Here is an 18846-nt window from a genome sequence, read left to right on the forward strand (position 1 = left end):
ATTACCCATAAAGGGGAAGGGGAAGCAAACACATAGTTCTTCACATGGAGACAGCAAGGAGAAGTGAGAGTGAAGTGGGGGAAGGCTCCTTAGAAAACCATTGTATCTCCTTAGAACTCACTCACTTTCTGGAGAATAGCATGGAGGTAACTGCCCCCATGATTCAATTACCTCTCACCAGGTCCCTCCCAAGACACCTGGGGATCACTGGAACTACAATTCAAGATGAGATTTGGGTGGAGACACAGCCAAACCATATCAATATTATATATAAATATATTATATAAATGTATTTAACATTTATATTATATAAAATTTAATATATAAATGTACTATATCAAAGCATATATTTAAATATATATTATATATTTATATGTATAATATATTATATAAGTTTCAAATTTTTGCTTGTGTAACTCTGAATATATATCATTTTACTGAAATAATTTTGCACATCTTTAACTGTTTCTTTAGGAAAAATTCCTGATGTGTAATTGCTGGGCTAAAGGGAATGTATTATGTTTAAGGCTCTTCATTCATACTTCAAAATTACATATTAGATAGCTTATATTAGTTTAAACTCCAACCAACAGTTTTTGAGAGTGCAGCTTCTACATGTCAACTCCCAGCCCCATTCCTCACAACCATGGTTACTATATCATTAAATTGTGCATATATACTTGCTAATTTGCTATGTGAAAAATGACATTAATTTCATTGTAATCAGATTGACATTTTATGCTTAATTGATCGTTTGTATTTCTTCTTTTGCAAATTACTTTAAAAATATTGCTATTTTTTCATTGATTTATAAGATTCTCTCTTTGCATCAATAACGTAAATTTTGTCATATATGTTGTAAATGCTTTTTCTAATTTTCATGGGTTCTTTAATATCAAGTTTCAAGGTTTATGTAACATAATATAGCAATATTTGCCTCATGGCATCTTCCCTTCTTATATTTTAAATTTCTGTAGAGACAGGGTCTTGCTTTGATGTTCAGTCTGGAGTGAGTGGTGTGATCCTAGTTCACTGTAAACCAGAACTCCTGAGCTCAACCCATCCTCCCACCTCAGCCTCCCAAAAGTAGCTAGGACTACAGACACATGCCACCATGCACTGATTTTGAAATTTTTTGTGGAGATTGGGTCTTGCTTTGTTGCCTAGACTTATCTTGAACTCTTGGACTCAAGCAATCCTCCCACTTTGGCCTCCTAAAGTGCTAAGATTACAGGTATGAACCATGATGCCCAGCTGGCATCTTTCTCTATTTAATGTCAGAAATGTCTGCAATGCAGATGGTTTTATTTTTTATATTTAATTATTTAATCTATTTTATTTTAATTTTATTATATAGTATGAGGTAAATATATTCTCTTTTTTGCCCAAGTAATTAATCAATTGTCCCAGAATCATTTAAAAATAATCCAGATTTTTACTCATTGATTTAAAACCACCAGTACTTAAGTATGTTTCTGGTCTTTCATTTCTGTGTCATTTCATTCATCTTTATGCCAGTTGTATCTCTGTTAATTAATTAGCACTGCATTGCAATTTTACTATCTTTAACAGTTTTCTCTGTTATTATTTGAAAAATAAATTATTCTAGATGAACTGTGAAATCATTACACAGATTAAACATTTACATTGTACAAATACATTATTTCTCCCTTTCTTCATTATATAAAAGGCAGCACAACTCTTATTTTTACACTATTCAGTCTCCCAGGAATGAAGTCTCTCTATAAAAATATTCCTTCATGTCCTTCATGTCCATCATTATAGTCTTGTATGTTACATATGCAGGACAAAACATATAGGTCCTATACATTTCTTATAAAGTTTATTCTAATATATGTATTTTAATTAATATTTCAAATGACTGCTTTTTCTAACTATATGTATATAGTACTTATTTTACTAGTAGTCAACTGAATAAATTTACCAAATCTTACTAGTTCTAATTGTCTGTTATTGGGTTTTCTGAATTTTCTGGTAGATGACTATAGTTTTTACATCTTTTAAATTAGTTTTTTCTTATTTCTGCCTTATCATCTATTGACTAGAACTCCTTGAACAATGTCAAATAATAGTAATCAGTTTGTGTTCATGCCTTTATTCTAACTCTCATAGGAGTACCTCCAGGAATAATAAGCTACGATTTGTTGAGCTTTTAGTTTTGGGCTGTCACAGATTACTTAATGTAATCATAGAAACCTCTTTTAGTTAGGTTCAATTATTGTCCCCATTTTATAGGTGAACAAACTGAGTTTCATAAGTTAATTTGCACAAGATCAAATAGCCACAAAGCTACTGTTGAACCCAAAGGAGACTAAATATTGAGTAGAGTTGCTTAACCACTTTAGTGTCTCATCATGAAATATTATTTTGATTGATAGTTTAAAATAGTTATTCCCATTTAATCTAATATCTTTGTATTAATATTCCTCAAATTTTTTTAATTTTAAATTTATAGTGAATTTTATATTCCTTTTTCATCTATTGAGCTATCCTTTTTTTGCCCATTGAGCCATCCTTGCATTCCTAGAATAAAATTATTTGACCATAACATATTATTCTTTTAATATGTAGATGTTATGATTTGCCTAAATTATTTTATAAGTTATCTGTATCTCTACTATTATTTTTTTCTGCTTGTCCAATTAAGAAAGAGATAGTGAAATCTTTCAATGTATTGGAGATTAAATTTTTTCTTCTTCAAATAGGAATGCTTTTACACTATTGGTGGGAGTGTAAATTAGTTCAACCATTGTGGAAGACAGTATGGCAATTCCTCAAGGATCTGGAACCAGAAATACTATTTGACCCAGTGATCCCATTACTGGGTACATACCCAAAGGATTATAAAGCATTCTACTATTGACACATGCACACATATGTTTATCGAGAACTGTTCACAATAGCAAAGAATTGGAAGCAACCCAAATGCACATCAGTGATAGACTGGATAAAGAAAATGTGGCACACATACACCATGGAATACTATGCAGCCATAAAAAAGGATGATTTCATGTCCTTTGCAGGGACATGGATGAAGCTGGAAACCATCATTCTCAGCAAACTAACATAGGAACAGTAATCAAACACCACATATTCTCACTCATAAGTGGGAGTTGAATGATGAGAACACATGGACACAGGGAGGGGAACATCACACACTGGGGCCTGTTGGGGGATGGGAGGCTAGAGGAGGGATAGCATTAGGAGAAATACCTAATGTAGATGACAGGTTGATGGGTGCAGCAAACCACCATGATATGTGTATACCTATGTAACAAGCCTGCACGTTCTGCACTTGTATCCCAGAACTTAAAGTATAATAAAAAAAATTCTCCTTCAGGTTTTATAAATTTTTAGTTTTTTTGTTTTGAGTCTATTTTAATAGAAATATACAAGTTTAAAACTGTTATGTCTCTCTGGTTACCTAACCTCATATAATTAAGTAGTTGAGTCTTATACTGCTTGTTTGTCTCAGAGTCTACTTTGTCTGACAATCATATAGCAAAACTAGCTTATTTTTATTTTGAATGATATAATTTTCCTTCTTTTTACTTTTATTCTTCTTTGTATTGTATTATTTTTAGTGTATCCTTTGTAAACAGCATATAACAGGATATTTTTGTCTACTCTGAGAATATATCTTAATGAGTTTAATCCCTTTAAATTTATTAAAATGTATTATATAGTTGGATATAGCTTGGATTTTGCTACCATATATATCTTGCACTTTACAAAACCTCAGGACACTTAACTCCAACATTTCCCTTTTGAATTAAGACTATTGCTAACAATATTTTAGTTCTGCCCTTAATACATCTGCACAAATTAAACATTATTATTATTTTATGCAAGCAATGTTTAAATTTACATTTTTTGGTTATTTTATATTCTTGGTATTTCTTTTTGAATGTCAGATAATACTTTTATAAATCATTTTTGTTCTTCTCAAAATGCATTCCTTGAACTTTCCATTGGCACGGGCCTATTGATAGGAAATGTTTTCATCATAAAATTATAAAATAAGATCCTTTTATTATAAAATCAAACATCCATTATTTTACCCTCATTCTTGACTGACAGTTTTTCTGGATACTGAATTCTTGGTTGATAGTTATTTTCTATTAGTGCTCTGAAATCATTATTCCTCTATTTTTTGGCTTCTTTTGCTGTTGTTGAGGAGTCTCTTGTAGTCAAATTGTTATTTCTTTGTAGGTTATCTTCCTTTCCTTTGCAGCTACTTCTAAAAAGCAGAATTTTAAAATAGCTATTGGAAATGGGATTGCTTTCTTGATTTCTTTTCAGCTAGTTTTGTGTATAGAAGCATTATTAATTTTTGTATGTTAATTTTGTATTATGCAACTTTACTATATTTATCAGTTTCTTAGAGTTTTTTTAATGGATTTTAGGTTTTCATATATATATATATATATATATATTCATGTCATCTGCAAATAGGGACAATATGATGTTCTCTTTTCCAATTTGGATGGCTTTAATTTCTTTCTCTTACCCAATTGCTCTGGATAAGATAAAAGAAGTTGAAGAGGAAACCAAAAAAAAAAAAAAAAAGAAAGAGAATGCTATCCTTTGTTCATGGGTTGGAACAATTAACATTGACAAAATGACCATACTACACAAAGCAATCTACAGGTTCAGAATACCAATGATATTCTTCACAAAAATCGAAAAGAAATCCTAACATTCCTATGGAACCACAAAGGACCCCAAATAGCCAAAGCATTATTGGGCAAAAAGAAAAAGCTAGAGGCATCACACTACCTGACTTCAAAATATACTACAAAGCTATAAAGTCCATGGCACTTGTATAAAAATAGATACATAAACCAACAGAACAGAATAGAGAACTCATAAATAAATCCACATATTTACAGCCAACTGTTTTTCTACAAAGGTGCCAAGAACATATATTGTGGCAAGGACACCCTGTTTAATAAATGGTGCTGAAGAAACTAAATATACATAAGCAGAAGAGTGAAACCAGCCCCCCACCTCTTACCATAGACAAAAATCAATTCAAAATGAATTAAAGACTTAAATGTAAGACTCAAAACAATAAAAATTACTATAAGGAAGGGAAGTGCTTCAGGACATTAGTCTGGGCAAAGAGTTTATGAGTAAGACTTTAAAAGCATAGGCACCAAGCGCAGAAATAGATAAATGGGATCATACCAAACTAAGAAGCTTCTGTATGGCAAAGGAATAATCTTCAGAGTGAAGAGAAAACCTGCAGAATAGGAGAAAATATTTTCAAGCTACTTATCCAACAAGGAATTAATATGAAGGATATATAAGAAACTTAAACAACTCAACAGCAAAAGACAAAACAAAACAAAACAAAAATCAAATAATTTGATGAAAAATGGACAAAGTGTCTGAATAGACATTTCTCAGAAGAAGACATACAAATGACCAACAGGTATATTTAAAAATGCTCAATATCATTAATGATCTGGGAAATGCAAATCAAAACCATGAAATATCATCTCACCCCATTTAGAATGGCTATTATCAAAAAGACCAAAAATAGGCCAGCATTGTGGCCCATGCCTGTAATGAGCTTTGGGAGGCCAAGGTGGGGTGAATCACCTGAGGTCAGGCATTCGAGACTAGCTTTGCTTACATGGTGAAACCCCGTCTCTAGTAAAAATACAAAAATTAGCTGGGCATGGTGGCACCCGCCTGTAATCCCAGCTACTCAGAAGGCTGAAGCAGGAGAATCGCTTGAACCCGGGAGGCAGAGGTTGCAGTGAGCTGAAATCTCGCCACTTGCCACTGCACTCCAGCCTAGGCAACGAGAGTGAAACTCCGTCTCAAAAAAAAAGACCAAAAATAACAAATGCTAGTGAGGATGCAGAGAAAAGCTAACTTACATACTCTTGGTGGGAATGTTAATTAGTACCGCCATTATGAAAAACAGTATGAAGCTTCCTGAGAAAATAAAAATAAAAACAGAACAACCATATGATGCAGCAATTGCAGTACTACTGGGTATTTATCCAAAGGAAAGTAAATCAGTGTGTTGAACAGTTATCTGCACCCCCATTTTTATTGCAGCACTATTCAATATAGTTAGGATATGGAATCAATCTAAGTGTTCATCAACAGATGAATGGATAAATACAAGTTGGTATATGTACACAATATACACAATAGAATACAATTCATCCATAAAAAGGAATGAAATCTTGTCATTCCTGGAAACATGGCTAAGCTTGAAGGATGTTATGTTAAGTCAAATAGGTTAGGCATAGAAAGACAGATACTGCATATTCTCACTCATATGTGGGAACTAAAAATTTGTACTCACAGAAGTAGAAAGTAGAGTACTGGCTACTAGAAGCTGCAAAGGAGAGGGGGGAGAGGGAGAGAATGGTTAACTGACGCAAAATTACTGCTAGATAGAAGTAATAAGGCCTAGCGTTCTATATCACTTTAAGAAGACTATGATTAAGAATAATTTATTTAGTCTCAGCTACTTGGGAGGCTGAGGCAGGAGAATCACTTGAACCCGGGAAACAGAGTTTGCAGTGAGCCGAGATTGTGCCACTGCACTACAGCCTGGCAACAGAGCAAGACTCTATCTCAAAAAAAAAAAAGAATAATTTAATGCATATTTTCAAACAGCTAGATTATAGCATTTTGAATGTTTCTGATACAAAGAAACTGTTTGAGGTGATGGATAAGCTACTTACTCTGAATTGATCGTTACACATTGTATACATGTATTGAAATATCACTATGTGCCCGATAAATATGTGCGATTATTATATGCCAATTAAATCTAAATTTTTTAAAACGCAGACTTTAGTTTTCTGCAGTGTCACTGTGCTGTGTCTGGGCATGGGTTTGTTTTTATTCATTCTGCTTGAGAAATGTTAAACTTCCTGAAGGTGGGTTTATATTTTTCATCACTTATGGAAAATTCCCAGCAATTATGACTTCAAATTACCTTATGATCTTCTTTTGGGACTCTGATTACTTGTATATTAAGCTTTATGTTATCCTTTACCTCTCTTAATTTTAATTTCATGTTTTATATCTTCTCGTTAATTTGTGCTGCATACTAATTTTTCAGTTATACCTTTCAGGAAATTATCTCTGTATTCAATCTGCTGTTTAATCCATTCACTGAGGGCTTTACTCAACAATTACATTCCCACTTATGGAACTCCATTTTGTCTCACTCAGAGCTATGTAATCATTCCTGATAATCTCCTGTAGCTGCTTACTTTGGTGTGATTCCATCCTTCAGTTCTTCATGTATTTCATATATGAATATTCAATTCTGTTTGTGATGAATCAAATATATGAAGTCCATGGAAGGCTATATCTGTTGATTTTTTAATTTTCCTTTTTAAAAATGCTCCCCAATGGAAACTTGCTCACTTTTGAGCTTGATGATCTTTGTGAACTCCAAATTGCACCATCTTTATCTGTGGAGATTCTGCAGGATTAAATTGGAGGTGCTTTCCTCCAGATACAATTTATGCTTGCCTCTGCTAGGAGCAGATGGTGCCACCAATCTACACTCCCCTGGAAGGGGGTTTTGTTCCCTTCCAGGGTTATGTCTTAATGAGGAGTTGTCTAGTTCAGCTCCCACTCATTACCACTGGCCAAAGCCTTGCATCTTACTTGTAGGATGGAGGGCTGCCATTGGCATTGCTGTCAGGATAGTGTGGGTCATCTGGCCTGTTCATGACTCACTGTCCCAGCAGTCATTCATCTCTATGGTTGGTTCTCCCCCTTTTGAAGCGGGGTAGGGGAGAGGCACTTGGAGATTTCCTTTCTTCCACTAGGTAGAGGAGTACATTCACAAGTATGTTTTGCAGCAGGAAGTTCCCTCAGTTTATCTGGTATACCAAACTTCTGAAAAGGGAAGACTTCTGTTTAAATCTTAGCAGGAAAATTATACTCATTGAATATAAAAATAAGAATAAAATTCTAGTTGTTATTGTGTGAAATGCAAATAAGATCCAGTTCTGCCTGATGCAACATATGTTGAAACACAGTAACAAATCATTTAACTCTGCCTGAGTGAAAACATAAAATTTACTCCCTGTGATAAAGAAGTACCTCTACTTACAAATAGTTTAGATTTCAAAAGGCATTTCCCAGTTCCATTTGTTAGCAAATCCACCGTGACGTATTTCAATTGATGAGGGCATGGTATCTTGGTAAATTTGAGTTTCACTTCTAGGTCTATCATAATCGTTTACCTCTTCCAACCTACTCAACATTGTCACATTTTTTTACACTTGTATTACAGAGAATAACCTCAAATAAGTAGAAAGACAGTGATATACTATAGACTGAAACTAAAACAATGGTTTATGTTTGCTAACACTGTGCTGACAGTAAAGGTAATGTTCTCCTGCTCTGGTCATAGCTTTGTTCTAGCTACAAATCTCTTTAATTCCCTTAGAGGCAAAACTAAATCTTTTAATGTTTCGTATACAAATAGATGGAGAAATTACAGCTCCTGGGAAAAAAAGATATGTACAGGAAATATGCTATATTGTTCAACATAAGTTTTTGTCGGAGCACATGTTTAACATCTAACTGCATGTAGTACTCTGCTAAGTACTATATTACATAACTATACAGGTCTGCTCCTGGAAACTAGAAGTATGCGGTATAAATCAGAATTTATAAAGTACAATCAGGTGCCATATAACAACATTCTGGCCAATGACTAACCATACATATGGCGATGGTCCTATAAGGTTATAATACCATATTTTTACTGTACTTTTTCTATGTTTAAATACACCAATACTTATTGTGTTACAATTACCTGTAGTATTCAGTACAGTAACATGCTGTACAGGTCTGTAGCCTAGGAGCAATAGGCTACGCCATATAGCCTAGGTGTGTAGTAGGTTATAGCATCTAGGTCTGTGTAAGTATGCTCCATGATGTTCACACAATGATGAAATCACCTAATGACATATCTCCATCATTAAGCAAAGCATGACTGTGTGTGAAAGAACTACTGAGAGCAGAGTAAAAATATAAATTCATTCCAGAGTAAGGTGTTTATAGTATCTATGATTAACAATGTATGCATTTTGGAAGTAGATGGAAGAGAATACTCATTTTGGGAATGAAATCAAATTATAATCATTGGAAATCTAACTTGAGCTAGGTTGACAAGGAAATATCAATAATTTGTGCCAATTTATTCTGTGAAGAAGAGAACACTGCTTTCCACTCCTAATGTTGCATTCATTGTCATTGACATAGAAAATATTGCTGGTAAAATAGGAAAGAATGAACTGGGAATACTCAATCTAGTGCTACCTTCCTTACTGAAGCCAAGCTGTTCACAGTTATTCTTCCACCTGCCTCCACCAAGACAGGTTCTTTGTCACGTGATGGGTAGTGGTGAAAGGATGGGGCTGTCATCCACCAGCCCTACTTGAGATTGGGCAGGTAAGTCTGCCACTTCCTCTTGTTCAGTTAGCAGGTTGATTTGTCTCAAAATACCATGTATGCTGTATTGTTCGAATTATTCTTTAACAGTAGTAAAAGTGACATTTTGGTTTCACCTGCTGACTTTTGTCTTATTCTTCAATTGGCACAGAATTCACAATGGCAAGATACATGCTATTTATTATATTATTCTTTCTACAGTGGCAGAACAGCTTAAGCATTCTCTTTGTTTTGTTTTGTTTGTTGTGTTCCTCTGGTGGGATTAGAAACCCAAATACTGCTTGTAAAATACTTTAAGAAATGTACTATGTAAGAAATGTCCTATAGTATCACCACACCCACAGAGCCCAGTTCTCATATTTGAACCAATTTTTATCATGCTTTGTACAAGGTAGTAAACAAATACTTCTTTTTTTAAATTTAAATTTTAATTTTAAGTTCCAGAGTACATGTGCAGGATGTACAGGTTTGTTACATATGTAAATGGGTGCCATGGTGGTTTGCTGCACCTGTCAACCCATCACCTTGGTATTAAGCCCAGCACACATTAGCTATTTTTCCTCAGTCTCAGTGTGTGTTGTTCCCCTCCCTGTGTCCATGTGTTCTGATTGTTCAGCTGCCATTTATAAATGAGAACATGTGGTGTTTGGTTTTCTTTTCCTGCGATAGTTTGCTGAGGATAATGGCTTCCAGCTCCATCTATGTCCCTGCAAAGGACATGATCCCATTCCTCTTTATGGCTGCATAGTATTCCATGGTGTATATCCAGTCTATCACTGATGGGCATTTAGGTTGATTCCATGTCTTTGCTATTGTGAATAGTGCTGCAATGAACATATGCATGCATTTGTCTTTGGAATAGAAAGATTTATATTCCTTTGAGTATATACCCCGTAATAGGATTCCTGGGTCAAATGGTATTTCTGGTTCTAGATCTTTGAGGAATCGCCACACCATCTTCCACAATAGTTGAACTAATTTACATCCCCGCCAATAGTATAAAAGCATTCCTATTTCTCCACAACCTTGTCAGCATTTGTTGTTTCTTGATTTTTTAATAATCGCCATTCTGACTGGCAAAGATATATCTCATTGTGTTTTTTTTCTTTTCTTTTCTTTTCTTTTGAGATGGAGTCTCGCTCTGTCACCCAGGCTAGAGTGCAGAGGCATGATCTCGGCTCACTGCAAGCTCTGCCTCCCGGGTTCATGCCATTCCCCTGCCTCAGCCTCCCGAATAGCTGGGACTACAGGTGCCTGCCACCACACCTGGCTAATTTGTTGTATTTTTAGTACAGATGGGGTTTCACCACTCATTGCAGTTTTAATTTGCATTTCTCTAAAGGTTAGTGATGTTGAGCTCTTTTTCATGTTTGTTGGCTGCATAAATGTCTTCTTTTGAGAAGTGTCTGTTCATGTCCTTTGCCCACTTCTTAATGTTTTTTTCTTGTAAATTTTAAACACATACTTCTTAATTCAGCTCTTCTTCCATGCATTGCCTCAACGTTATCCATAGTGTTGCTTCGATATGTCACATTTGATGCATTACATCCCTGTAGGACAGATTTCAAGTTTGTCTTTCAAATTCACTTTGCAGAAAGAACTCTTCTTGTTGCATCTCTAGCAGTAGTAATTGCCAGAAAGAATGTGCAGAGAGAGGCTGCATTTATCATTTCTATTATCAGTAATTTGAGATAGTTTAATGAATTCATTTACCTGCTAAGGCAGGATTGAGAGAAGAACAGAGCAAAATCATAATTTTTAAAATAATGAATGTAGGAAAAGGTATATAGATAATCAAACCATGAGAACATTTACATCACTGCTCAGTGTGTTTTGTCCCATTTCATCTCAGCAAAGAGCTACTTGCAGTGACAGAAACACTTTTTCCCATTTATTCTGAATGCCAGTGCTGGTGTTCCTTAAACCAGTACTGTGAATCTATTTCCATGTGTTGAGGTTGATATCACCTTCAGCTCGGTTTTGCCCTCTACTACCTTCTTTGGATTGCTCTAATACAATACAGTGTTTCTGTTGATTACGGCAGAAAAGCTTCCTTTGGCTTGCTAATTATCATAAGGGGGTTCCAATGAATGTTTTATTCAAGCTACTGATTCAACTAGCTGCTTTTTAAATATCAGTTTCTGAAAGGGATTACTGTACAGTTGCTCCTATTTGTTCATGGGGTGACTGAATACCCACCATATTGCCAGTGATGAAACTGACTCCTGGGCTGTGTCCATTCAGTTTAACAGTTCAGTTCAACAAATATTCACTGAGCTCTTACTATGTGTCATACACAGTGCTAGGCCGGGAACAAATGCATATTGGCCTTTTTGCCAATCAAGTAAATGGTTACTTTCAAATCAATTTGATTTGTTGATATTCTAAAAATATTTTCATCTTTTTAGGGTTTTGTTTTCTACTCTATGCAAACTACAACCAATTGTCATGTTCCTTGTTACATATTTGAAGAATTTCTTTCATTCACTGAGTAGAGATCAGTTTCTGGGGCTGCCAAAAGGGTTGATGACAAGGAATATTCATGAATGGGCAATTTGGGGATTAAAAGTTTTAGTAAATGATAAAATCATTTTAAATTCACATTTTATTTATTTCAAACAGGAACTACTGACATAAGATATAGATTTCTCTGATTGTGTTTTATTTCCAATTGGGTTTCCAGTCTGTGAAGTAGAACAACATGTAAATATAGCAAGAAGTGTGTACATATATCCAGTCTGGGCTAAATACTTTGTCTAATGCAGCTGGATACTGACATTAAAAAAAACAGGAGGGAGGCAAATTCAAACCCTTCCACTTTTGTGTCTCACACACACACATGCACACACACACCATAGTATAAGTATGAAAAAAATAATTACAGCAAAGGTAAAAAAGGAATACGAGGAGAAAGGCCAATAAATATTACTTTTAAAATACTGTCTCTCTAACTACCATAAACTTTTCAAATGTCTGCGTTCAAGCACAACATAACTATCTGATAAGAAATGTAAAGCATATTAGTCATTATCTAACAGGCACTGTCACTTTTTCATTCTTTTCTTGAAATAGGAGAAATAATTTATCCATGAGTTTCTCAACATTTATTTAACATCTACTATGTGTCAAATTCTATGAAATGTGCTGCAAATACAAAGTAAAATCAGGTTTCTAGCCTTGGAGGATAATAGCCTGTTTGAAAAGACTTACATAAAAACTCACAAAAGTGTTTTATATAATTTGTGCTATATATGGTTACTAATGGCAGTTTAAATTCAATACATTGTATATTTTGCCTTAAAATAATAAAAATGATGAATCAAAAACCAGTCAGGAGAAAGTAATCATTAGGAATTTTCTTAATTCTAGTAGCATCTTTTCCAAGGGGCAATTGTTTCTCTTTAGTTTGGTGTCTTTCAAGGTTTCCTAAAATGGTTGAAAATATATGAATATTTTATTTGCATTCCTGTATATGAGATCTGTGAGGAGTTGTGGCTTTGTAGAAAATTCCGAGTTTATTTTACACTATTATTTTTACTGCTAAAAATAGTCTCCATTTATTGAGCAATGTATTAGTCCATTTTCATACTGCTATAAAGAACTGCCTGAGACTAGGTAATTTATAGAGGAAAAAGGTTTAATTGACTCACAGTTCAGCATGCCTGGGAAGGCCTCAGGAAACTTACAGTCATGACAGATGGCAAAGGGGAAGCAAGGCACCTTCTTCACAAGGCAGCAGGAAGGAGAAGTGCCATGTAAAGGGGGAAGAGCCCCTTATAAAACCATCAGATCTCCTGAGAACTTACTATCACGAGAACAGCATAGGGGAAACTGCCCCCATTATTCAATTACCTCCACCTTGCCTCTCTGTTGACACACAGGGATTATGGGGATTACAATTTAAGATAAGATTTGGCTGGGGACAAAAGGCCTAACCATATCAAGCAACTATTATATGCAAGGCTCTATACACACATTATCTTAAAACAATTTTTATTTCAATAGGTTTTTGAGGAACAGGTGGTTTGGTTACACGAATAAGTTCTTTAGTGATGATTTCTGAGATTTTGGTGCACCCATTACCCAAGCAGTCAGTGTACACTGTACCCAATGTGTAGTCGTTTATCCCTCAGCCCCCACCCTTTCCTCCAAGTCCCCAAAGTCCATTGTATCATTCTTATGCCTTTGCATCCTCTTAGCTTAGCTCCCACTTATGAGTGAGGACATATGATATTTGATTTTCCATTCCTGAGTTACTTCACTTAGAATAATGGTTTCCATTTCTATCTAGGTTGCTGTGAGTGCCATTATTTCATTCTATTCTATGGCTGAGTAGTGTTCCATGGTGTGTGTGTATGTATATGTATATGTGTATATATATATCACATTTTCTTTATCCACTCATTGGTTCATGGGTATTTGGGCTGGTTCCATATATTTGCGATTACAAATTGTGCTATTATAAACATGCGTATGCACACATTATCTTGTTTAAGCCTCATAGCCATCCTAAAAAGTAGGATATTACAGATGAGATGTCTGATGCATGAAGAGATTGACTTTTCCAGGACTGCACAAAAAGTAAATGGTGACACGAGTATTTGAACTAAGGTCTATCTTAGTCTCCAGTCTCTGCTCTTTCCCACTAGCTCAATTGCCTCCCATTTTGTATAGAATCTTCCATGTGCTCTTCTACATTTCCAAGGAATGATGGCAATAATCCAAATAAAAGGAATGAAGTACATAGATTATATTGATAATCTAGAACATTAGAAGCTATTTAAATTGTAGGGAACTATAAAAAATATACAAATAAAGGAGTCTTCATTAATATGTATCTCTGTGTTACTGATTGTTGTTTTATTGAAATACACCTTAAGCTCTAGCCCAATAAAGCAGGAGTTAGACCAGCGGTTCCTTTCTACTTTTTAGCAAGATCTTCCCACCCTGGTTTGAGGAGTACAATGAGTGCAAAGGATTAAAACAAATATTATTTCAGAGTGAGAAACCTGATGGGAAACTTTAGTTCTCTGAAACAGATTGTTTCTCATAATACCCAAGACAAGGTATCTGAAAATGAGTCTGGCTGGTGGGCCTATTTATAAAGTAGATCTTTTAATAAAAATGTATCTTGCAGCACATCTGGTTTGATTTCGCTAAGTCCACAGAAACAGTGCATTTGCCTTAGCAGCTTCATCTCTAGGGGTTTGAACAAAATGAATTATCCATGAATATTATCTAGACATAAATAACACAATGTTCTTGCCTTTATTAGCTACCTAAATCAGTAGTCATGAGCATTTATTTTTGATGTGTCATGTTACTTTTCTGATGAGTCATGTTACATTACATATTCTTTGGCAGGGAAGAGGCATGTCATTTTGCTAAAATGAGTTGCAGCCGGACATTGAAACAACCCATAAAATAAAGTACCTAGTCAGAAAAATCACCTAATCAATAGTCCTAAAATATCAAACAGCTATGATGAAAAGTACAGAATGTTCACACTGTAAGCGAGCAAACAATTCTCATCCTGTATACTTTTCACTCTGCAGTCTGTCCAATGAGCTGAAAAGGAAAGCCAAGTTTTCAGTTCCCAACACTCTCTTCCAACATATCACTCTATTTTAAAACAATAAATCACCTCCCTTTGCTCAAATGCTAAACAGCATATCATATTGACAAGAACCTGGCTTAGAGTCAGAAAAACTAAAGTTTCGAAATCTAGACCAGCCATTGACTAAATCCGTGACTTCAGCCAAGTTAGCTGAGTTCCCCCAGCTTCTCTATCTCATATGGAAAACTTTTTGGAGTTATCATGTGTTTTGAAAGATGTAACAGAAACAAAATGCCTAGCATAATGTTTGTGGAGTCAATGAATTAGTGGGGGCTACCCTGGTACTGGTTTCTTGCTACCCTGCCTTGTATAGATATATGAGCAGGATGTCTCTCTTCATGTGTTGTGATTCTTCAATTTAATCAACAGTCTGTTTCCCTTTTTAGAACATCCATCATGAAATTGTGTGAAAAAGTGGCACAGGCCATAAACTATGAGTCAGAAACTACTAATTCTGTATGTTCAGAAATAAGTCATTTGATCTCTCTGGAATCCCATTTTCTCTACAGTATTTGGGAATTGAAATTCATTCTTAAGTTTCCTCCCAGCTCTGACTTGCTATAATTTTATGATTTGAACTCTCAAGACAGACAAAACAAGATCAAAGATACTTTGGGTCCTTGATTATTCCTTTAAATAATAATATAAGCTGGTTATTTTCTAGTTTGTGAACCAGGCCTATTTGATGAAAGAATCTCACAGTCAGAAAGAAATGTACCCAGTGACATGCAGGCCAGGCCCACAAGAAGGGTATAAGTGAGTGGTCAAAGAGAAAATTATGTCAGGTTTAATTGTGACTTCCTATCAGTATAGAGAATCTCCTAGATATGCTGAAAAAGAAAACAAGTTCTTTTGTAGACAAATTGAAATGGAAATTATTTATAATGATGGCTAGTCGATCTTTGTGACAAAAGTTTGATGATATTAACATGAAATGCCAAAATTTAATGCTGACAGTATGATGCTATCATATTATCTTTATAACAGATAGGTCATTATAATAAATCGATATAATAGATAAATCACAGATATTTGATAGCATCAACAGCATTCAATATTCAGTATATTCTATGACTGACGTATACACAAAACACAGTGTTTATTCTTTAAGGTAAAGCAATTTCACACAGAAAGTGAACATTGATTTCCACTGAGTGAAGACTTTGCCTTTAGGAGGGATCACATTTTCTGAAACATTAGATTACACAATGTTGGGAACCATGAGGGAAAATGCTGCATTACTTAAAAGCTGTGTGGGTGGTAGACTTTAGCTTCGTGAGAAATTGGAGGACCTATTTCAGTTTCAGCATTCTGGGGAGGTGATGACTTGCTAATGGGTACTTACAGTCTTGGTAATAATGCGTGTAGCGGCACACGGGAAGCCTACTTTTATCTGTAAAATAAGAGGTAGTAAGAGTATTTTCTAGGATTGCTATGAGGATTAAATAAGATATAGTTTTGCATATAGTAAGTACTCAATAAATGTAAGTCATTATTAGTAGTAATTATAATATACTACCAAGGACTACTTGGAACCGTCCTAGAAATCAAAGTTGCCAAAAGATCTCACATCCAGTTTAAATATGATATCTTCAACTGTATTAGTGGGTTTTTTTTCATAGATACGAAATTAAAGCAATAAAGCAATCTGTCCCATGAGAATGTTCTGTGTGTACTTTAGAATTAAGAGCATTCTCAATGGAATGTAAGCTCTGGCATTTCCTTTTTTGAGAACTCATAGATTGGAAAGGGCTGGAATAAGGGCAGATTGTGGTACGTGGAACTATTGGGGAAATGAGCAACGTGCACAAATCTTTTAGGATCCACTGTGTTAATTGTAATGCAGGAAAGAGCAGTAATGACTCCTGACTGGCCATCTTGAGTCTAGGACACAGAGCCAAGTCAAACCATAGTGAGAGAATTGTCTAAAGAAGGGGAGAGGGGCCGGGAGCTGTGGCTCACGTCTGTAATCCCAGCACTTTGGGAGGCCGAGGCAGCAGGATCACGAGGTCAGGAGATGGAGACCATCCTGGCTAACATGGTGAAACCCCGTCTCTACTAAATATACAAAAAATTAGCCAGACGTGGCGGCAGACGCCTGTAGTCCCAGCTACTCGGGAGGCTGAAGCAGGAGAATGGCATGAACCAAGGAGGCGGAGCTTGCAGTGAGCCGAGATGGCGCCACTGCACTCCAGCGTGGGCGACAGAGCAAGACTCCGCCTCAAAAAAAAAAAAAAAAAAAGTCGGGAGACATTCTTTACCTGCTTCTGTGATGCTACCAAGAAACCAAACCTAAGAAAGAAGTAGATATCCTTTCATGTTAAAGGAATATCACCAGATACAGCAGAGACTGATGTAATGGAAGTATGTGTTTTATTCTTACATAAGATTTCTGGACAGTTAATTCATCTCTCAGGAGTTGCTTCTGGAAATGCAGGTAAAACTAAAAATCTGTTAGAAAATTTTCAAGCGTCATGATAAAAAAATTGATTTTCATCTCTCTGAGAGCTGGAAAAGCATGCTTGTAGGATGTTTGCTTCTTAAACAACTATGTACTTCAAAAATTTCATGTCTGTTTGGTGATAGCAGAGATAAAGCCATTATTCACAGTCTGAATGCAGGATCAAACAACAGAAAAGCATTAATAAAATCTCAACTGAGTATACATGTACAGTAATGATTGAAGAAATAACTGAATTTGAATCAGCTCAAACTGAATTGGAAGATGAGAGAATTGTTTCTTGAAGTGACTTATTTAAAATTCAAACTACATGGTTCTCTTAGGTGCTAATTGTGTTACTTGTAAAAAATTTTTTCTGATTTTTTTTCTCAATATTGAACTAGGCATCTGCAAGAGGCCTCAGTTTAAAGGCATCCACAAAACTTTATTGCTTGGTCATATTTGGCTTTGACTGTTCCAAGACCATCAGCCTGATTCTCTCTTCTGCCTCCTGCAAGAATAATAAAACTTCTTCTGGAGCCAGAGACACAAAGGTATTCTCACCACTGCTCTTGCAAAGAAAAGTAAGATTCTCTCCTCTGTACACTTGGCAGAGCTGCCCTTCAGGGACCTTCAAACACCAGTCTCTACCAAGTGCCATGTAGATAGATCCACTCTTTTAATTTTTTAAGTATCAATATACAAATGGATGTGTGCTATTAAATTCCATGTTAGGCTAGAATATTATCTTTTATAAATTCAAAATCCTCATAAACATTATATCTACGTGGAGTACAAGGTGGTGCTTACTACAGAAGTTTCTTCATAGACACTCAGTTACTGGGATTTTTGGCAACTGTTTTTCATTGTTGTGAAATGATTCAGTGGTTTCCGAGGGGATCAGATGTCCTAGACTAGAGCCTGTTATTTTGCTGATAAGGTCTTATAGTAGAGAAAACATTCTTAAAATACCACCTGGTGTCTTTTTAAAATTTCCAGTCGCTCCTAGAGTCTCCTAGTTGCCTACATACACATAACTTTCCACTCATATAATAGCATTCATATTTTTGAAGAGAAGGCAGATCCAGGCTTTTACTCAGCTCAGAGTTTCCAAATTAGTTTTTCAGAGCTCATAACAAAGATAATGGTCTGAAACCTCAAAGGGCTCTTTTGGTGTGTAGGAACCAAGCTGATGAAAGAGACACATTTTGAGGAAATGTAAAAACGTGGTTTGCTTGGATATATCTTAAAACACAGTCTAGGAATCTTGGGTCTATGGGCTCTAAAGTTTTTTCTTTATTCATTGTTGAAGTCT

This window comes from Nomascus leucogenys, chromosome 5, assembly GCF_006542625.1.
Source record: "Nomascus leucogenys isolate Asia chromosome 5, Asia_NLE_v1, whole genome shotgun sequence".
NCBI lineage: Eukaryota > Metazoa > Chordata > Mammalia > Primates > Hylobatidae > Nomascus > Nomascus leucogenys.